Genomic DNA, 22,146 nt, shown 5'->3' with positions numbered 1-22,146 from the left:
TTCTCTCATAATCCTTCTGGAGAGATGGCTCAGAGGTTAGGAGCGCTTGCTGCTTTTGCAGGGCCTATATCAGGTGGCTCACAACCACCTGTAACTACAGCTCCAGAGCTCTAGTGTCCAATTCTGGACCTCAGGGACACTTGCATTCATGCACCTACAGACACGTAGGCACGCACACACACACACACACACACACACACACACACACACACACACACACACACACACAAGAATAAAAGAGCCTTAAAACCACACATTTGTTTTGCTTTTCAAGGCACATATTTAGAAATTAACTAAATACAAGGAAGGTCAGTTGTCTTTTTGTGAACCTATCCAGTGAGCACCCTTCCAACTTCTCTCTTCTCACCATAGCCCTTTTCCTCCTTGGAAGCACCTGCTGCAGGCTTGATTGTGTGTGACTCTGCATGGCCCATGTCTTTCAGGAGCCCAGGAAGGGCTAGTGTTCACGATTTGCTCTGATCACATAGGGTAAAGTTCTATGGCATTACTCCTGAGTCTGCTACCCATTTTCTGCGGCAGGCTCAATAGTAATCAAGTTTTATGAATATACTGCAATTGGTGTAGTCAGTTTTTTAAAATTAATTCATTCATATTACATCTCAATTGTTATCCCATCCCTTGTATCCTCCTATTTCTCCCTCCCTCCCCCTTTCCCACTTCCCCCCTCTCCTATGACTGTGACTGAGGGGGACATCCTCCCGCTGTATATGCTCATAGGGTATCAAGTCTCTTCTTAATAGCCTGCTATCCTTCCTCTGAGTGCCACTGGACTTCCCCATCAAGGGGACGTAGTCTAATATGGGGCCCCAGAGTTCATGTGAAAGTCAGTTTCCACTCCCCACTCAATGGAGGAGAATGTCCTATCCATTGGCTAGATCTGGGTAGGGGTTCGATGTTTAATGCACCTATTGTCCTTGGTTGGTGGTGTAGCCAGTTTTTGACTGGCAGATGTAGCGACCTCCCAGGGAAACCATGACAAAACCCCAAGGACCAAGAGGGTGAAACAGTAGATGTAGTTTTTCACAGTCTGGAGGCAGGAACTCCAAGGGGAAAAGGGTCAATCTCTAAAGAGGGCTTTCCCATTGGCTTGCAGAGACACCAAGCTACGTCCTCATGTGACCTTTGTGTCCAATGATTCTTCTTTGTCCTTCGTGAATGTTCATCTCTGTAATTAAGGCTCCATGTGTCATCACTAAGTCATTAAAAATGACCAGAAAAGCTTCACACATAGATTTTAAAATATTACTCAAGGGCTAGCTTGTTGCCAAGCCTGAGTTCAGTCCCCTGATATTACATGGTAGAAAGAGAGAACTGACGCCTGCACGTTGTCCTCTGATTTACACACATGCCGTGGCACATGTCTGACCCTCCGCCAACAAAATAAACAAAATTAAAGATGTAGTACAATTTAGAAAGATTGCTTGAGTTGGCACCCTATGTCTTTCACCTCCTATGTCTATATGGGGAAGATGAAAGGAAGTTAGTGAATTATATGGTAGTAATCACAGAAGAGGTAGAAAGAATGCGGCTTAAATTAATTGCCTCTGGGAGTGAAAGAGATGTGACACACAAGCATTGCTTGTATTATGTGTCCTGCTGTGCTGGGATTTTTAAAAAAAAAAGTTGTATGTCTAAATTATTTTTATAAAATTAAAATATTTAAGAATGGATTTTTAAAGCAGGGTTTGGGGCCACAGGCTTTTAATCCTAGCACTTGGGAAGAAGAGGCAGGCAGATCTCTGAAAGTTCAAGGCCAGCTTGGGCTATGTAGTGATGATACCCTGTCAAGAAAAACATAACAAAACACAAATATCTCCCCCCCAGACAAGACAAAAGAATGGACTTTTACTAAAAAAACAAAAGAGTGACAGTGTAAGTTAAAGCAACTAGTTCAGTCAATAATAAAATGCTTAATTTATAAGGTGTGCTTTGTTGAGCATGTAGCTCACGGCAGAGAACTACCAGACTACCAGAGTAAAGTCTCTAGGTTCAACTCCTAGTGCCGTATACAGAATGTTTTTTCTTTCCCACACCGGGCTTTCTATATTTCCACCTTAACTGTAGGGCCCAAGTGATGGGTTATTTCTGCCAACAAAATAAGCCAGTCAAACACCAAGAGCATACAGGAGCGCTGTGGGCTCCTTTAACATAAGGTCTGCTACAGGGACAGAGAATGCCATGTCCAGCTGGCTCATTTCTGTAGCTGCTAAACAGAGATGGGCTACCTGAAGGGACTGACATCAACTTGTGTTCATAGCAAACTTCAAGAGGTGTACTATTCACCAGCCTCCCCCATTTTAATAGTGACACATGGAAAAACCCCAATCCTCTATCTGCCTTTTGGCCAAGTGTTTTCATTGAAGACACAAGGAATAGGACCTCTGGGTTTGACCATGTGTTAACATATAGCAAAATGTGGGGCGTGTGAAGAAAAGTTATGGAAGCCTTTGTTGGCTGCATGGTCTTCTGCCATGGAGTGGCCAAGAGAGATTTGAAGGGACCCAGCTGGCATCTTTTCTCAGTGATCTAACTGGACTCCTGTGACTTTAAATTCACGGCATACCTGTTTATCAGGCAGATAGATGGTTTAACAGAAGATGGTTGCAGCTGCTGATGGGTTAAAGCGCCATCCAGGGTCACCTGAGCGTCTGCATAGATGTCTGTAGCTGAGTTGATCAAGGCAGTGACCACACGGAGGAAAAGTGCAGGACTTGTAAAGAAACTGGCTTCCCATTTGGAGTTTTTGATTTACCTGTTACACTGACTAGGGAGACTTCCAACTCCTTTAAGCCTCGTGTTGCCTCCTGCCCAAGGAGAACTTGCGGAGGGTCCCTGGGAGGCTCAAGAGAGAGGTTTCCAGACATCTGGGGGATGGATGGTGGATGAATATTTAGGTAAGGAGAGCTGTTCTCCTCTTGGCTACATATTATCTGAGGGTCTTTGTAGAAAAACTGCCTGGGGCTATTAAAATGGAAGGTTTTTGAGGTGACAGGCATCTAGAAGAAACAGGATTTAAAGAAAACAAGAACAAGTAGAGCTTAACCCATCCTTACCTCCCACCCCTTACACTCCAACTCCCCTTCCCTTCCGGTATCAGCTACCTTTCTTGTGGTAAGAAAATATCTGACCATAGAAACTTAAAGAAGGAAGGAAGGGTTGATTTTGGCACTTTTTTGGGGGCGGGGTGTTGAAGCAGGAGCTCATGTAGCCCAGGCTAGCCTCAAATGCACTGTGTAGTTGCGGATTATCTTGAACTTCTGAATTTTCTCCTTTTACATCCTGGGTCCTGGGGTTACAGGTGTGTGCCGCCACTCCTTGTTTTACACGGTTCTGGGGGTTCTGGGAATGGAACCCAGGGCTGCATGTACGCTCAGTGCACACTCTAACAGTTGAGCCACACCCTCAGCTTACATTGTGGCTAGGGAAGGCATGATGGTAGGGGTATGAGGCAGCTGGTCACTGTGTCCATAGTAAAGAAGCAAAGAGAGGTGAATGCTGACCCTCAGCTCATTTTCTCTGTTCGGTTCTGTTAGGGTTTGGGTGATTTGCTGAAGAAAGGCCCCCCAAGGCAGTACGCAAAAACAAAGAGTGTTTTTTTTAGTCTAGTATGCTAGGACTGCCTCTCTCCTCTGGAGGGCAACCCCAAACTGAGCATGCAGGCTCAATTTATAGATAGAATTGATTCGGGACTGGCTGTTTGTTTGGTTATTGGGGGCTTTTGAGTCACTAAAGTTTTGGCTCTTCCTCAGGAGTTGGCCTTTAGTTTGATTGGATGGGGCCAGCTATGTTCTTTACCAAGGCCATGAAGTAATAAAAACATGTTATCTAGTCATTTTGTTCTGTGAGCTGATTGGCTTCCCATGAGCTGTCCATAGCTGGTGGTTTTTCCAGGAATTGTTAGAAATTTGGCCTAGTTAGGCAGAGTGAAAACCTAAAGCCTGTCATGGAGTTGGTCTAGTCAAGCAACGGGGGTCTTTGGAGGTTTGGGGTCCCTGAGGTTGGGTCCCTTCAGTTCCATCTGGAAGGCAGCCTAGCCCTCAAGGTGAGTTTTCCCACTTCCATTAAGCCTCTGTGGAAACATGCTCAGGGACATGCCAAGAGGTGTGTCTCCTAGGTAATTCCAAATGCAGCCGAATCGACAACCACGATTGACCATCTTATCCTCCAAAGCTGGTCTTAGGTGGTTCTAAGAGCCAGGCTGGGAACTAGTGAATAAACGACAAACCAGACAGATAAGTTGGGAAACAGTCAGATTTAGAAGTTGTCCTACTTGGTAAGTTGTACTGGAAGACATGAGTCAGGTACCGACCCAGGTGTTGTCCTACTTTTTAGAAAACAAAAGTGGATTTAAGTTACTTGTAATCTCTTATTTCACTCACTTGAGTCTTTCTTGAAATGAGAGAAAAAATATATTTTTGACTGGCATGTATTCATTGCATAGCATGTAGTTATGGTCAAGGGTATTTCCACACATATGTACAATGTGGGTTTTTTTTTGTTTTGTTTTTTGAGACAGGGTTTCTCTGTGTAGCCTTGACTATCCTGGACTCACTTTGTAGACCAGGCTGGCCTCGAACTCACAGCGATCCGCTTGCCTCTGCCTCCCTAGTGCTGGGATTAAAGGCATGCGCCACCACGCCGGGCTGTGCAATGTGTTTTGACCACATTCTTCTCCAGTATCCCCCATTTTCCTTCCCCCTCATTTTGTTGTTTCCTTTTGCGCCCTAGACAATCTTGTTTCCACCTTCGTGTCACACACACATATGTGATTCTGTGTGTCCATATAAAACGCTGGTCCTGGGCTGGAGAGGTGGCTCTGTGGTAAAGAGCACTTGCTACTCCTCCAGAGGACCTGGATATGTGCTTCCTGAAGGGACAACTAGATCCGCGCCCCCTTCAGTTTGTTAGGAGCTGCCTTAGCTCTTTTTACTATTTTCCTTCAATAAGTCCGAGATTTCCTCCTTTGCAATTAACCTTTATTTCAAACTTCATCGCTAGTTTCTTTAGCTCATTTGTGTTCCACCGAATGAATTATGCATAACCAGTACCAGATTTGTGTGTGAGTGTGTATGTGTGTGTGAGTCTGTGTGTGTGTGTGTGTGTGTGTGTGTGTGTGTGTGTGTGTGTGTGTGTACGTGTGCGCCGAAGGAGCTTAAAATAGTATGGAGCCAGCTCTCACCAACCTTGTAAATGAGAGCACAAAAATTGTCATAGGAAATGGAGTGTAATTTAAAATTTCACCCTTTCCACAGGTTGACAAAAATCATCTTTCCCTTATCATTAGGGGCTTCTTTTTCCTTCCTCGGAACTTGAAGTGACATTTGGGATTCTGCCGTCATCACCTGTTACTGGGGAGACGGTTGTTTTCTTCTTCCACGGTTTTTGGACAAGGCCTTGACTGGTCTTTGTCAGGTTAAGCTGTCAGCCTTAAGCTGGCTTAAGATGCTGGGGAGGGAGTCTGTCAGCTGCGTTGTCTCCGAGTAGCCCTCAGTGCTAAAAATAGTCCCTTCCCCAGATGCTCGCCAGGTGCTCATGCATCCAGGCTTCCTGGATTCCGGAAGCCTTGTATACCTCCGGTTTCATTAAGGGCACTGGAGCACCCGCAGCCAGTCACTTGGCAACAGAGAATGTGTGCCAAACCCACAGCACAAACCCCTCGGGGCTTCTGATTCCGCTCTGTGTGCCAAGGCGGACACGGGGCTATGCGGAGGCTGGAGACCATCCGTGAACGGAGGTGAAGATGCTACATTGGATAAGGGCAGGAGATAGCTAGGGTGATGCTTGGGCCTTACATCACCTATCTACCCAGCAAGGAACTTGAAGGAAGGTGAGAACCAAAGGCTATTTCTGTCCTACTTGGAGGCGTTCACAGGCTCTCCAGTCCCACCCTAGGGTATCTCTTGTCTGCATCTGTGCACACTGATTTTTTTGTACTTAAGTATAAGAAACCTACACTTTACCCACAGCCTGCCCCGCCCCTCACCCCCTGCAAACATGTTTTTTTTCTCATCATTTGCAGCTAAGCCTCCCTAGGAGGTGTGTGTTTCTCTCTATCCTCCCTGCCGCTCCGAGGCTGCCTGGCAGCTGTTTCACAGATGCTCAGGCTACTGACCTGGCCTTGTGAAATGTGAGGATTTTACAGCTTCTCAGGGACTCTGAAAACTGTTCCTCCTTCTGGGAGCTCCTATTTTCTCCAGCTTAGCTGTGCCAGGAGATGTGATTCACCTCTCTTTCTTTAGTGTTTGGGCCCTTCCCTCTTGTTTTTGGTACCTAGGAATGAGTCCAAATCCGGCTGCATGTTAGGCACACTCTACCAGTGAGCTGTTCTGTCTGCCACCTGTGCTCAGTCTGCTCCCCGTGATGAGAGCCCCTACCCACTGACACCAAGAAGCTCCTCTTAATTTTTTTTTCTGCCCTCCTTTTTAGTTTCACTTGCGTTACTGAGCTTATTTCTGGCTGTTGATGGAATGCGAGCTTCCCTTTCCTGTACAGCTGACGGCTTTCCTTAAGCTCTATCACTGCCATGGCTTCCAGTCCAGAGCAACAAGTCCTTGAACTGTAATTCTCCTCCTCCTTCCCCTCCTCTTCTTCCTTCTCTTCTTCATTTTCTTTCTTCTCCTTGTCTTTTTAAAATATTTATTTTGAAAAACTCATGTGTATGTTTGTATTTGTGTGGGGGGCATGTGCACATGGGTACCTGCAGGAGCCAGAAAAAAGGCATCAGATTGCCCGGCGAGCAGCTGTTAGCTGCCTGCTGTGGGTGCTGGGAACAGAACTTGGGTTCCCTGCAAGAGCACTTAACCTTGGAACCATCTCTGCAGCATGTAACTGTCCTTCTTTTATAGTCAGTACATCATGGGCTTGGCCACAGCTCTAAGTGGACTGTTCTGTTCTTCCGTCCCCTCATTACTCACGAATGGCTGCCTTGCAGGAGGTTCTCCACTGTTACGTGGGGCTCCTTCCATCAGAACCTCGGTTCTGCAGTGTGGTGGAGGGAGCCTGTATCTTGAAGACACCGGGCACAGACTGGACACCACTGTTTAGCAGAATGAAAGCGCATCATCTTCAGTGTCCACATGGCCAGTCTTGAAACCTCTGGCTACTTGCCAGTGCTGGAGAGCTCAGATGCATCTATCTCTGAGATGGGATGGAGTCTGATTCTAGCTGCTTACCCTCACTGGCAGCAGGCCTGGGATGGGAGTTCTGCTCTAAACACAGCACTTGGTAAGCACGTCCTTGCAGCCACCTCTAGTGGAGTCGAGTTCAGAGCTTAATAACATCGTCGGTTCCCAGGCTGCTTCAGGCCAATTTGGACTTGACCACCCCATGTTGGAGCCCAGGCTCTCAGGGGAGTTGAAGGGATTTCCTCACTTTTGGGGTCAAAGAGATTCTTGTTTCATTCTTAGTGTCACTGGCCTCCCGGGACCTCCTAGACTCAGGGACAAAGGGCCAGGAAAAAAAAATCTTGTAGCAATCACAGTGGGGGCAGTGCTGCCACCAGAGAGGTATTTTGGGGGCTGGAGGAGCCTTGCAGTAATGGGCAGAATCTCATGGCATGCAGTGGGTAGAAACAGGGCTGCAAGATGACCTCGTATGTTTGGGATAGCTCTACAAGAAATGAATTGCTCTGAATTCTACATAACTCCTAAAAGCCCCACCAGGCATACATATGGGCAAACCCCATGTGTATTATCATCACACTCTCTTTTTTAGTGACAGAACTCTGGGTGTGTTCATGAGTGTACAAGAACATGCATGTGGCAACCAGAACTCAACCTTTGAGGTGTTCCTCGTCACCCTCCACTTTGTTTTTGGAGGCAGGGTTTCTCACTGGCATGGAGCTAACCAACCAGTTTAGCTAGGCTGGCTGGCCAGCTGATGAGTCCCAGGGATCTGCCTGTTGCTACCTCCCCGGTATTAGGGTTTTAAGCGCAGGGCACCGTACTCAGCTTTTAAAATGTGAATTCTGGGGACTGAATCAAGTCCTCATGCCCATGTGGCAAATACTTTTACCCACTGAGCCATCTCCCTATCTCTAACAAAATTTAAACAAAGAGCTCCATTTTAACAGTTTGAGCATATGCTGTTCTCTCCAGTGACATGACTACCAAGAGTTTAGCACGTTAGAAAAATGGAAGCTGTTTGTATTTGGCTTGTCAATACCACACGTCCAGTCCGTCCTTAGCAAGATCTACTGCGATGGTCTGTGTGTTCGTGTGAGCTGACATCAGTGCATCGGAGTGTTGTCAGGTTCCCCAGGGATTAATGTCAAAATATATGCGACTTTCTTTTCAACCCCTATCCTTTTGTTTTTTCTGCATATTATAGTCAGGGCATCACATTAATTAAAAAAATGCACATGTTAGAAGATCAAGGTTTTATAAGGAGAGATTGGCGTTCCCGAGGTTTATACTTATTTGGAGACAGGGGATTTGCACCCGATGACTGAAGGGACAATGACACAAATACTATAATTCCCTAATTCCGAGGAGGGTATTTCTTCATATTTTAATAATGTTACAGTCACGCTTGCTAGCTGATATTCGTGTTTTGTTGCCTTGGCAATTAATTAGAAAATCAATGCACCACCTTGAACAATTGCATCAGGATGCGTGGAGTCTGGGGTTTGTGTTTTGAAAGTTTCATAATTTAGGCTTGTTCATTTTCTTTGTCTCTTTCACATAAATCCATTCCTCTTTCCTGCCAGTGTTCATATCATGATGTGTGGGACTTGCATGTTTATTGTAAATTGATATATGCAGCAGCAGATTTAGGTTGTATTTTACTTCTGAGCAGAAAGGCAGCTTCACATGGTTAGGGGAATGTCCCCTGAAACTAACCCCAGCTCTGCTTCTTCCTAGCTATGGAGGCCTAGCATCTTCAGCTGTGGATGAGGGCACCTGCTGAAGAAGCTGAAGGTGAGAGTGCCTTAGCTTCTTACCTGTCCTGTCTCCATCAGGGAAAGCCAAATAACCCACGGTCCGAGAAACCACACCACACCTTCAGACAATTTGTTCACCAAGCAGGTACAAGCAGAGGATGGTGAGTCGTCCCCCCCCCCCCATTCTGCTGGTGAAGAGGCTCTTAGCACTCACTCTGCCATCTTCAGCTATTCTGGCTAGCACCTTTCATGCAAACTTGTATAGTGAAAGTTTTGGTTTTGGTCCAAAATGTGGCATGTAGAAATGTTTCTAGTTCATCCTCAGTTGAAAGCAAACTCGTGATTTTGGTCAGCTGAAAACAGACTCAGGAGAGGCATGTGGCTTTTATTAGTGGAAAACAGACCTGTGAGAGGGCACGTGAGGTTTTGCTGGAAGCTTCTTGGGAGAGGGTACGTGATGTTTATCTGGAAGCTGTCTTGTGAGAGGTTATGTGATGTTTTGCTGAAAACAAACACATGAGAGGGTATGTGATGTTTAGAAAGAGTATAAATAGAAGCTCACAGAAAGTGAGACAACACTTTTGCATTGCTGTGCCTTTCAACTGTTTACATTTCTTTGCTGGTCTTCCCTTCACAGAAAGAAATGCTCCGGAGAACTTTTTGTGGCACTCCAGCAGAGTCTGACTACTTCCATTGACTTGTGCCTGTTCAGCGGAGCCTTGCTGTTTCTGCTGGATGTTGCTGTTGCTATGGATTCCTGTTGCTGTTTGCTGTTGGATTCGATTGCTGCTTTCCTGATAATGCAGAGTGGAATTGGCCCAAGGAACTATGTTTAAAAAGGTCCACCCCCCCCCCACCCCCCGCACCTCTATTAACTTTTACTCTCTCTACCTCTGGTCAGTGAGTTGGAAGGGAGGTAGAAGCTTTTGAGAACCCTAAATAAAGTAGGTTTGTGAAAAATCTAAGCCTACAAGGTTGATTCCAGAAACTGCTGTGGTTATCACTAAGCAACTACAACCCTTTCTGCGGCAGCAGGTGGACCCATGCACCAGCCCAGGTACCACAGCAAGGGGAGCGGATCTGCCAGACTTCCCTAGATTCTCACACCTTGTTGAAAGGGGGAGGACGCCCCTCTAGCATCTTAGCCACAGTCCTTTGATGTTACCTGCCAAGAGTTCTCCTTGAACGTTCATTATGCCATTTAGTATCCCATTAATTTTACCAGTCAGTCTGTTTTTGACATTCATTATGCTAACGAGCCCAACTTAGAGGGTTGATGCTAATACAGATAAAGAAAACTTTGTGCTCTGGAGAAGCCCTTCTGACAGGATGGTAGCTAACCACTTCTAGGCATGACTCTCACTCTGTCTCTCTGCCTCTGTCTCTCTCTGTTTCTCTGTCTCTCTGTCTCTGTTTCTCTCTGTCTCTGTCTGTCTGTCTCTGTCTCTCTCTGTGTCTCTGTCTCTGTGTCTCTGTCTCTCTCTGTCTCTCTCTGTCTCCCGCACCCCTGTGTACATGCCTATATGTGAGTATGCATACATGTGGAGGCTAGAGACCAACCTTGAATGTCATCCCTCAGGTGTTGACTTTGGCTTCTGAGACAGGGTCCCTCATTGGCTTGGAACTTACTGAGTAAGCTAGGCTGTCTGGGCAGTAAGTTCACTTGTACTGCCCCCCTCCAGCTCTGGATTACATGGATTCTGGGGTTGAACTTAGGTTCTTTCTGTTGCTGTTGTTGTTTGTTTGTTTTGGTTTTTGAGACAGGGTTTCTCTGTGTAGCTTTGGCTGTCCTGGATTCACTTAGTAGGCCAGGCTGGCCTCGAACTCACAGTGATCCTCCTGCCTCTGCCTCCCAAGTGCTGGGATTAAAGGCATGTGCCACGACGCCTGGCTTAAATTCAGGTTCTTCTTCTTTTTAAAAAAGATTTAATATTTATTATTATGTATACATTGCTCTGCCCGCAGGCCAGAAGAGAGAACCAGATCGCATTATAGATGGTTGGGAGCCACCATGTGGTTGCTGGGATTTGAACTCAAGACCTCTGGAAGAGCAGTCAGTGCTCTTAACCGCTGAGCCACCTCTCCAGCCCCCTGAACTCAGATTCTTATGCTTGCACAGAAAACACTTTACCAACTGGACTTCGTCACCCAGTCCTGAGTATGACTTTTTTTTTTTAAATAAGCAAGAGTAACAAATTGGCTACAGAGTTAAAACTGGACAAGCTGGCACTTGCTTCTTTGTTGCACCATCCACATGGATGTACTTGAAAGTGAATTATAGCTCTGTACACCTTCTGGCTGCTGGGATTCCCACGAGCTGCTCCATGTAATGAATACCAGCTATATCGTGACTGCTGTGTGAGCAATGGCAGATCGTCATCATCATTGTAATTACTTTGGCCTGTTTGCCAGTTTGGAGTCCTAACATGCTTACGAGTCTCATGTTTGTTCCCAAAGATCTCCCCACTAGGAGGTAGGCTATAGGGATGGAGAGATGGCTCAGAGGTTAAGAGTACTGTCGACTCTTTCAGAGGACCAGGTTTGCTTCCTAGCACTCTCATGCTGGCTCACAACCATCTGTAACTTAAGTTCCAAGGTCTACAACACCCTCTTCTGACATCTAGGGGTACCAGGCACACATGTAGTACACAGACATACATGTAAGCCCAAGATACGTACACATAAAATTAAAAAAAAAAAGGAAGGCAGGTTTTAATATTCACTATACAAAGACTGGGTGTTTGTGGATTCACTCCATAATCCCCAAATCAGTATTCAAGGATAGCTCTTGGCCACTTGTAGATATGAACAGTAATGGGTCATTTTAGTTGCCCAGTGGGAATGTTCCCAGATGAAGTGGAACACAGGGACACTGGTCCTTCTTGTCCCAGCTCTCTCACACAGTTACAAGTGCCACTTCTGTGGTCTGTGCAGAGGCATGCTTTTCGCCTTTCTTTGTGGCTTTTGTGGACTATTTGTTTATTGCTGTTTTCTCTGCTAACCCAGCCTCTACACCATCTCCAAGCTAAGGTCATCCCTAGCGTTCAGGCTGTGTGGTGGCCCATGGAGATGTTCCATGTTTGGGCCTGAGTTATGGCTCTGCTGGTTTATCCACTGTCAGAGCTGGCTGAAGACAAGCTGTCCTTGCCAGCGATACACATAAAATAAGGATATGCATTGATCAGTTCACGAACATGTTATGATTGGATCCTAACACCGTGGGATCCTAGCCCTGTTTTCCCTAGGCACAATGGCTCTGTGTTCCCAAACTCAGCATTTGGGGCAAGTTTTTCTTGCATACCACCAGACAGGGTGGACAGTATGAACAAGAGCTTCTTCTTCTTCCTCCTCCTCTGCCTCCTCCTCCTCCTGTTTCTCCTTTTTCTTGACACAGGCCTTCACTATATGGCCATGGGTAGCCTGAAACTCACCATGTAGAGCAGGCTAGCCTCAAACTCAGAGATCCTCCTGCCTCTGCCTCCCAAATGCCTAAGTTAAAAGGTGTGCACCATCACGCCTGGCTTTGGACCAACTTCTTAGGATCCCCATTCTTTCATTTCAGAGCTGGCTTCTTTTCTGTCCCCAGTGTCCTCTCAGGTGGGGCTGGCTGTGTACTTTTCAGGGCTGAATGCAAAAAAAATGAAAACACAGGACTCTTTGTTGAAGATTAAGGATTTAAGGATGAGCTTTAAGCCAAGCCTGTGGTACTTCTGAGCTGGCACATATCACATCCCCACAGACGGCCTTGCTCTGAACTCCAGGCTGGGAGGGAAGGGAGTCTGGTGAGTTGTCACTGGTGTGGCAGCCAAGACTGCTCAGGTTGATAAGTACAGATTATATCCTGGAGCACGGACATCTGGCTGGTCTGCATAGAGGAAGGAAGTTACAGCCCAGGCGCTGCCCACTATTTTACCATTCTCTTTGAAGGATTTTGTTAGTAGAATCCACTTGGCCCATCACAGTCTTCCCTGATGGCTTTCTGCAGCTTTGACTTTTGAGGAGGAAAATTGAAGCCTTCAGTATTTCACTCAGGATGTTCCCATAGCCTGCAGTTCATTTGGTTTACCATTCTAGAATGTTACACAGCAAGAGGGAAGGACAGCCAGCCTCGTCTTCTCAAAGTGTGGCTGCCTGTAGGCCATGAGGAAGAGGTTCTCTAAATGGCCTCACAGCGGACTGAAGAGTTTGCTCCAGGGACTTTCTGGCTTTGCATTAAGAGCCTCAGTGAAGCAGGAAGCTCGGTGGCATCAAGGACATTTAATCTCTATCTACTGAGGCCTGCGTCTCAGTCTGTTGTGGATACTATAACAGGGAGGCCCAGAAGTGGCAGGAAAATGCTCCTCATAGTTTTGAGACGTTGAGAAATTTGAAATCAGGATAACTTCCCCTGGGAAGGTGACAGCCTGCAGCTAGAGAAGACTCAGCAGAGCTAGCTGCAGGCTGAGCTAGCTGCAGGCTGAGCTAGCTGCAGGCAGAGCTAGCTGCAGGCTGTTGTGTTCTTGCTGAGTACTTGTGAGGGGGATGTGTTGAGGGGCTGCTTACGTAGGCTTGATTCTGTTCATAAGAGTGACATGTTGGGGCCACTTTCCCAAAGCTACACATCCTATTTCCATATACTATACCATTTCCTGTACACATACAGTACTACACCTAGACTCGTACCAACTTCTTGGGATCTCTATTTCCCCATTTCAGGACTGGCTTCTTTTCTGTCCCTGGAAGGAAGAAGGCTACCTCCCTCCCTCCCTCCCCCCCTCTCTCCCCCTCTGTGTCTGTGTGTCTGTATGTGACTGTGCATGTCTGCCACAGAGCACATGTGGAGGTCTGAGTACAACTTATGGGATTTAGTTTTCTCCTTTCACCTTGTGGGTTTCAGGCACTGAACTAAGATGGTCAGGCTTGAGAGCAGGCACCATTACTTGAGGAGTCTAGTCTCCTGCCTCAACCCCTTGAGTAGCTGAGAGTACAGCCCTGTTCTATTAAGTCTGGCAAGAGACTGGGAATTTGAACATAGAAAGCCCACAAATGTTCATGTCATAGCACACACACAGATTTGGTGGGGGGCAAAAATTAAAATTAATTGCTAACATTTATATTGAAGGATTTCATAAAGAAATCCCATTAGAGCCTCTCGGGGGAAAATTCTGTATTTCTGGTAGTGGTAAGGCTTCCATTCCCAAGCCTGCCATTGCCTGGGGTGGGAAAGCAGCTTCCTGTCTCAGGGAGCCCCTCTATTCCCATCCGCCCCTCTCCCCCCACTCATCTGTCTCCCGCTGCCCAGGCCACGTATGCGGTTGTTAAATATTTTGAATATCACCCCTGCCTGGAGCCAGTCAAGTTGGTAACCCTGCTCTTCAGAGAAGCAGCTGTCAGCCTCTTCCTTAAAAAACAAATTTAAATCGTGACTCCAGGGTCAGTCTGTTACACCTATTAATCTGTTAGATTGTCAGTATTCACACCATTTCATTTACCCGGAGCTAGCTTTCCAGAATAAATCTAGGAGGAATTCAGAAAGGGCGGCAGAGTGTGTGGTTGGAGTAGGTGCCCTGGGGGACGTTCATGCCGATAAAATGAAGAGCCAGGTAGGGAGAGCACAAGTCAGGAGAGAGGGAAACCACAGTGTCTGATTTCTCTGTGCATCCTGTCTGGTGGGCTCCTCACAGGATTGCCTCTGTCCCGAGGAAGGAAGGAGGAGGACACAGCTTCTCTGCTTACTCTTGGACCCTGTTAGTGTTGAACACAAAGGGACTCATTTTACCATCAATGATGCTCAAGACATCGCACCTGTGTCATGTCCTCTACCCATCACCACACCTGCCTTTGGCTGGCAGAAGCCAGCAAACACTGAATGGCTTGACTGGAGGGGATGCGTGGGTTTCCATGGCAGACAGGGTGCTACTTAGTGCCCCCTCCCCTCCTTCCGTATCCGGAACCTGTTATGAGCGGATACAAGGAACAAACTGGGCTAAATATGGAAAGAGGCAATGTGGCAGGAGGGTTATCTTGGCTGTCATGTTCTTAAAATATTTTGGTGTAGACAGTGTGCATATGTGTGAAGTTAAATTTGACACATACCTTAGGAGGTGTTAGCATTTCACACACATTCCTGTCTGCTTATTGCTGTACAATGCTGCCCTCAAGTTTTGTGGTTTGGAATGCGGACACATGAAGGTTGGTCACAGTTCTGTGGGGGCAACTGGCCAAGCTGGGCAATTCTCACTGGGAGAATTGTGTATTGTCATAGCCAGGGCTGGAAGTCTCAGAGGCCTCCTTAGGCCGTTCGCTTGAGATGGTTTTCTTCTCTCGTGTCTGGCACCTAGGCTGGGATGACTGGCACAGCTGGGGATGGCTCAGGCATACCTTTCCTTTGGCTTCTTCACATGGCTGCCTTGGGCTTCCTGACTGCATGGCCATTTCAGCGTAGCTTGTATCCTGAGAGCGTTCTAGGAGAGCTGTGCCTTGTAACACACAAAACCTCATATCCTGTTGCCTCTGCGTTGCTGTGATGAGATGATTAAATTAATGCATTAGTTTTAGTCCAGGCCACGGTAGTCAGATATTTGGTCAAGCGTTATTTTAGATGAAGATATTTCTTTAAAAAGAGGATATTAGCTTTTTGTGTGTGTGTGTGGTTTTTTGAGACAAGGTTTCTCTATGTTATCTCAGCCATCCTGGATTCACTTTGTAGACCAGGCTGGCCTCGAACTTACAGCGATATGCCTACCTCTGCCTCCCAAGTGCTGGAATTAAAAGCTTGCGCCACCACACCCAGCATTAGGATATTAACATTTTAATCAGACTTTGAGTATGGTAGGTGGCCCATCTAATGTAGATGGGCCTTTTCTAATTAGCTGAAGGGTTCCTGCCTCCCTGTAGGAGAGAGGACTCTGCTGGCCAGTTGCTCTTGGATTCCATATACAGCATCCTTTCTTCCTGAGCCTTGAGCTTGCTGGACTGTCCTGTGGTTTTAGATTTGCCAGCCTCCTCAGATGCACGAGCCAATTCCTTTTATAACGTCTCAGTCTCCTCTCCTCCCCATCTCCACCCCTGACCCCCATGACTCTATTTTTTTTAGAGAACCACAATATAGCGCCTCAGTTGCCAAGATGAGAATTAGACCTTCAAAAGGAGGAACTTCAGCAATAAAATCTCATGCTCTCTAGTTCATTCTTACCTCAAGTCTCTCTCAGCATCCAAGACAGTAGGATAGCACATTCTCTGAGTTCAGGGAGTCACTTAGCATCACTTAGCTGCACTTCCAAAGGCCACCTATTGTTCCATTCAGAGGGGACTGAGTGTGAACGCATGACATTCTCATCCAAGTTTCTTGTTGGTGACCCCAAGGACGAGGAAGCAAGACGTCCCAGAGTGTTGCGTGGTGGTTATTTTGAGCCCCCCCTGCTCTGAGAAGTGACTGCATAAATAGAGCAGCAGACCTGGGCCACGTGCCTCCTACCTACCTCTACTTACTAGGTTTCACCAATACTAATTTTCTGCCCCAAACTAGAGAAAGCGGAATGGCCAATAAGCTCAGGTGAGTTTACAGCAAGGATATTTTTCTCCCTTTCTGCATGTGGCCCTTGGGATTCACATGACTTTGACCTGCATATTCAGTCGAATGAAGAGAAACTAGGACACGGAAATCAGAACCTAGGTAGGCCAGCCAGCAGCTGGCCCCATGTTACTAGAAAGAGCAAGTGACCCACGCAACCATTCTGCTTGGCAAGACTTTTATTGTCCTTGTTCAGGGTGTTGGTGGCCTGTTGGATGCTGGCTGGTCCTTTCTCATTACTGCTCCATCTAAGTGGAGGGGGATGGTGGATGTAAGGAAGTTATTTTACTGTTTTCTCCTCCTGGGGAATGGACCCTTTCTGTGGGGCCATATCAGAGAAGAATACTCCAGTGATGGTGTGGACCACTTGTGCTGCTAATCTCGGTTGCAGGTGCATAGATAATGACAAAGCCACGTGGCTTAGGGTTTCTATTGTTCTGGTAAAACACTACGACCAAAAGCAACTTGAGAGCATTGCGAAGAGTTTATTTCAGCTGAAAACTTTCAAGTCATAGCCCATCACTGAGGGAAATTAGGGCAGGAACTCAAGACAGGAACTGAGGCAGAAGCCATGAAGAAACACTACTTATTGACTTGCTCCTTGTGAGTTGCTCAGCCTGCTTTCTTATAGGACCTGGGACCACCTGCCAAGGGTTACACTGCCCACAATGGGCTGGGTCCTTCCACATCAATCACTGATTAAGAAAAGACCCTATTGGGTTATGAAGCCCGAATTTGCCACTTTGTGAAGCCAGGTGGGACTTCCAGTGGAGGGAGGGGAACAACCCACCCATAAAATCTTCGATCTTAAGTTTGTCTCGCCTACAAGAAGTGCAGAGATAAAGATGGAGCAGAGATTGAAGGAATGGCCAACCAATGACTGGGCTAACTTGAGACCAACTCCTGACACTTTTAATGATGCTCTGCTCTGCTTGCAGACAGAGCCTAGCATAATTGTCTTCTTCGAGTCTTCATCCATCAGATGATAGAAACAGATACAGAGACCCACAGCCAATCAATAAGCCACGTTCAGGGAGTTTTGTGGATGAGCGGGAAGAAGGATTGAGGGAGCCAGAGGGGTCTAGGATACCAAAAGACCTATAGAATCAACTAACCTGGGCTCATGGGGGCTCACAGAGACTGAACCACCAACCAAAGAGCATGCACAGGCTGGACCTAGATCCCCTATACATATGTCATAGACATGCAGCTTGGTCATCATGTGGGGTCCCTAACAATGGGAATAGAGGCTATCTGTTGCCTGCTTTTGGATCCTTTTCCCCTAGTTGGTTTATCTTGTTTGACCTCAATGGGAGGTGATACACTTAGTCCTGCTGTGATTTGAGGTGCCAGGGTGGGTTGCTACCCCTTGGGGGCCTCCTCTTTTCTGAGAAGAAGGAGAGGGGGGACTGAGAGGGAAGGAGTGTGAGGGTGACACTGGGAGGGGAGGAGGAAGGGACCTGGCATTAAGGATGGAAGGACCTGGAGGTGACAAGAGCTCTACAAGAAAACCAACAGAGCCAACCAACCATGGCCCAGATGGGCTTGCAGAGACTGAAGCACCAACCAAGGACCTTGGCATGGACTGGACCTAGGCTCCCTACACAGATGTAGCCGATGGGCAGCTCAGGCTTCATGTGAGTCTTCTAGTAAGGGAAGTGGAGGCTGTCTCTGAAATGGACACTGTTACCTGGTTTTTGACCTCTTCCCCCTAGTGGGCTGCCTTGCCAGGCCACAGAGGAAATGGGCTTGCTCAGTCCTGATGTGACTTGATAAGCTAAGGTAGGTTGATAGGGAGGGGATCCCCTTTCTAAAGGAATAGGGGAGGGGGAGGGGGAAGAGGGAAGGAGGGCGGGACTGGGAGGAGGTGAGGGGAGGGGGCGAGGATCAGGATATAACATGAATAAATTAATTACAACAGTAGAAAACAGCTCAGACATTTCAATAGGCTGCAAAAAACAAATGTATAACACATCCTTCTCAAAAAGAAAAAGGAAAGGAAAGGAAATAAAATGCCTCATAGGCTTGTCTGCAGGCCAGCCCTGTGGCAGCATTATCTCAAATGTGGTTCCCTCTTTTCAGATAACTCTAACTTGAGTCAAGTTGACAAAAACCAAACCCAACCAAACCAAACAAAAAGCAGCAACCAGGACACCTTTTGTGAGCAGAGTGGCCAGGAATCACTGATTATTTCAATGACACTATCTTCGACTTGGTGATGGCTAGAACATGCTCTGTGACCCACGTGCCTTCGTTGTCCCCCTATAGAAACATGAGACTCACATCTAGTATTTTGCATGCCACTTAGACACACTTCTGAGCCTAGGAGACACTAAACACGTGCTTGTTGAGTCCATGGACACTAAGTGGCCAAGGAAGATGGTAGGGAGTTCTGGTAGGAGCAGTACAAGGTTCTAGGACCCAAGTTGGCTGACATGTGGGGAAGCTACACTTAAACGAAATTTGGCTGGTGGACTTTCAGAGTTGATATTTAAATTTTATTGCCTCCCGAATCTCAGACCAGAGAGCATGGCACGGTACATGTTTGCTGCTTTGCCCCATTCACCTATATTACATCCGTCTTCTTTACTCTGCCCTGTGCCCAGGGAGACTGGCCCATCCGAACCCTATGGCTCGATTGTCTTGGCTTCTGGCTTGTTAGCTTATGGGGAGAGCCCTTTATCTGAATAAGGATGAACTAAGAGTATTAAATTTCTACCGTGCCTCTTGCTGACAAGCCTGTGTGTGACAGGACGCCCTCTTCTGCAGAAGTTGTACTTTTACGTCTGCCTCCTTTTATGTCTCCATGTCCCTCCACTTTTCCAACACACTCTCTGACTTTACCTCCCCACTTCTTTCCTAATCGTGTTTCTACACTCTTCCCCCAACATTTGTAGATAAATTCCACATTAAACAGTCCTTAACTCTTATTCCGAGGGTTTCATTAGTTCCTGCCTAGACTCAAGCTCATAGTCCAAGTTAGAGTTTTAAGATGGGGATTTATTTTGTCCCCAGAACAGGCATTTGGCAAAAATCTGGAGACATGGTTGATGGTTGCAAGTAGGGGTGGCCTGGGGTGTGTGCATCTAGTGAGCAGAGGCCAGGGAGGCTGCTGACCCTCCCATGATGCACTGGGCATTTCTCACAGTAGACAGTCACCCAGCCCCAAATGTTAATAGTGCTGCACCTGAGAAACCCTACTCTAGATGTTAGTGCTCATGTCCCGTGTACAACTGAAATATCAGCACAAATTTGTAAGCTACATATAAAGAAAGCAGTAAAGGCGACACAGCTCAAACTTGTAATGCTAATTGAAGAGTCAAAACAAAGTTATTTTGCTGAAATTGAATGGATGCTCACAGTGAGAATGTAGCCTGACTAGTATGGGGTGAGTCACTGCTTGGTTTGCTATGTCTAGAATCTATAACCTGGGTTGTGACTCATTTCTCTCTGAATGTCTACCAGGAAAACTTGTCCCAGCTACACTGCAGGCATGTGTTGGCTTTTATTTGGCTCCCCTATAATATTCATTGGAAGATGACCATTGTTATTGGTTCTCATTAACCTGTGTCAATTGAAATTATGTTAATTGGTGCCAATATGTTCCTAAGTGCAGCCACAAAGGAGAGCCCTGTGGCATTTCTCAGTCTTCAGTCTCATTGGAGATGTTACTAAAGGCTTCAATAAATTAAGAGAGAATATTAAAAGTAAATGTTTATGTAAACTCCTGAGCCCTAGGTCTATCCTGGGAGCCCTGTAGAGGAACATTGCTGGGTGGAAAAATAGAAATAACCCTTGGTTCCTTCCAAAGGTTAATGGGTGAAAAACACAGATGTCTTTGCTGTGGGGTGGCATGTTTTGATGATGAGTAAATAGAGATCTTTTTATGTTTAAAGATGCATCAGTATAAAGAATGTCTTTTGCTTTGTTTTGTTTGAGAAAGGGTATCTCGATATATCACTAGGTGGCCTAGAACTTGATACGTAGACCAGACTGGCCTTGAACTCACAGAGATCTGCTTGCCTGTGCCACCCAAGTATGCTGGGCGTGCTGTGCTTAAAGATGTGTGCTACCACATTCAAGAAAGTCTTTCTAATAAAATCTTTATCCCCAGGAGGAATAGAGTGGGTAGTTTTCCACCCATATTTCAGGCAACATGTTTTGTTTTCTCAGCTATGGCTTTCTAATCAGCCTCTAGGTTGCAATGTGTGTGTGTGTGTGTGTGTGTGTGTGTGTGTGTGTGTGTGTGTGTGTGTGTTCTTTCCCTTTGAGAAAAACATTTGTAATGCTTCATCTTTTTACCCCTCTCTAGTGAGCATGGGAGCTTCAGGAGGCTGGAGATTTTTTTTTTCACACTTTTGCAAAGGGCTGTCTTCTAAATTGCCACCCCCTTATCTCACAACACATCCAAATGATCATCTCAACCACAAAATCTTATGTTACTCTTTATTTCGTTCTTGTATTAGCACCTTTTGCAAATCTAAAACAATTATGAAACCATTTAGAAACAATAATGCTGAAATGCAAATACTTCAATGTTATTAAACTGTTAGCATCTTGGTGAATTATTTCCTATGGTTAATTACTTCATTTCTTTACAGCCAGCCACGATGGACTGCCACTTAGGATTGCTTCCTGTTCTGCCAGAAAATATAGTTACATGTCTGAAAGCTCTCCCAACACGAACCACCACTGTCAAACATCATCTCAAATAATTTTTGGATTTGGTGTCCATGTCGGTGGGGGGACACTTCAATTTGATTTGGATTTTATTTTTAAATAAATATTTGGCTACGATGATTTTGATGAAAAGCTCTTCACTGGCTTTAATGAAGGATTTTTATGGATCTATATAACACCCATGTCTTAATTACTACAAATGGACAATAAACCCTTTCACATACGAGAATGGGGAACATAGCGAGCACCATTAGGAACAATTGGATTTTCACTTGATAATTCAGTAAAAAAAAAAAATATAAATACTGCAAATAACAGCCCAAGGGGGTTGTCTTTGCAGCTCCAGGAGAAACTGTGGAGCAGAACTAATTTTTACAGAGATGTGGCTCTGTGTTTTTCGAGCTGTGACAAAAGCAAAATATAAATTCATGCAGCGAATGAAATAGTCATTCATTTGATGGGTGCTAATTAATTTCTCTCTGTGTGCCAGACATTTAATCCCCCATCATCAGAAGCCCCTGAGTTAATGAGTATGCCCAGAGAGGAATGTCTGAAGCTGAGGAGTTACCTGCAATGTATGAGTGTGGGTGCAGAGGGCTGTTTATTGGAGACAGGCTCTCATGGTTGTCCTGGAACTTTCTATATAGATCAGGCTGGCCTCAAACTTACAGAAGTCCGCCTGATTCTTCCTTCCAAGTGCTGGGCTTGAAGGACTGTGATACTGGCTTTTGCATTTAGTATACTACTGCAAAAAAAAGAAAGCTGACTGTAGAAAGGCACCCCTTGTGATGCCAGCAACAGCCAAGACACCTCATAATTAACCTTGTCTCTTGTCTGCACCCAAAGGCTACACCCATGACCACCACGTACCATCTATATTTGTGTTTGTGCACTCTGTGACATTTACACCTTGACAAAGCTGCCTTGAGATTTGAACATATGCACAAGTGTATTTTACTTTTAGTAATTTCCTATACAGGGGTTTTGAACTAGAACATATCCAAGATCTTCT

At 46.0% G+C, this 22,146-nt stretch overlaps 1 long non-coding RNA gene across 4 annotated transcripts in view; it reads left to right on the top strand.

The window, feature by feature from the left end:
* LOC311588648 overlaps positions 1-21,248 on the top strand; it is a 65,821-nt gene extending 44,573 nt beyond the window's left edge. Inside the window, exons 2-5 of one of the 4 annotated variants that reach the window (XR_014776284.1) lie at positions 8,883-9,063; positions 9,540-9,742; positions 18,170-18,236; positions 21,056-21,248. This is a non-coding gene — a long non-coding RNA (uncharacterized lncRNA). Of the gene's footprint in view, positions 1-8,882; positions 9,064-9,539; positions 9,743-10,867; positions 11,061-18,169; positions 18,237-18,536; positions 18,565-21,055 lie in introns of those variants that run through there. The other 3 variants (XR_014776285.1, XR_014776287.1, XR_014776286.1) reach the window with 3 other exon arrangements.
* The last annotated feature ends 898 nt before the right edge of the window (positions 21,249-22,146 follow it).

This window comes from Acomys minous, assembly GCF_964271855.1.
Source record: "Acomys minous genome assembly, chromosome: 17".
Lineage (NCBI taxonomy): Eukaryota > Metazoa > Chordata > Mammalia > Rodentia > Muridae > Acomys > Acomys minous.
The sequence above is the reverse complement of the archived record's forward strand: the minus strand, read 5'-3'. Positions and strand labels throughout refer to the sequence as shown.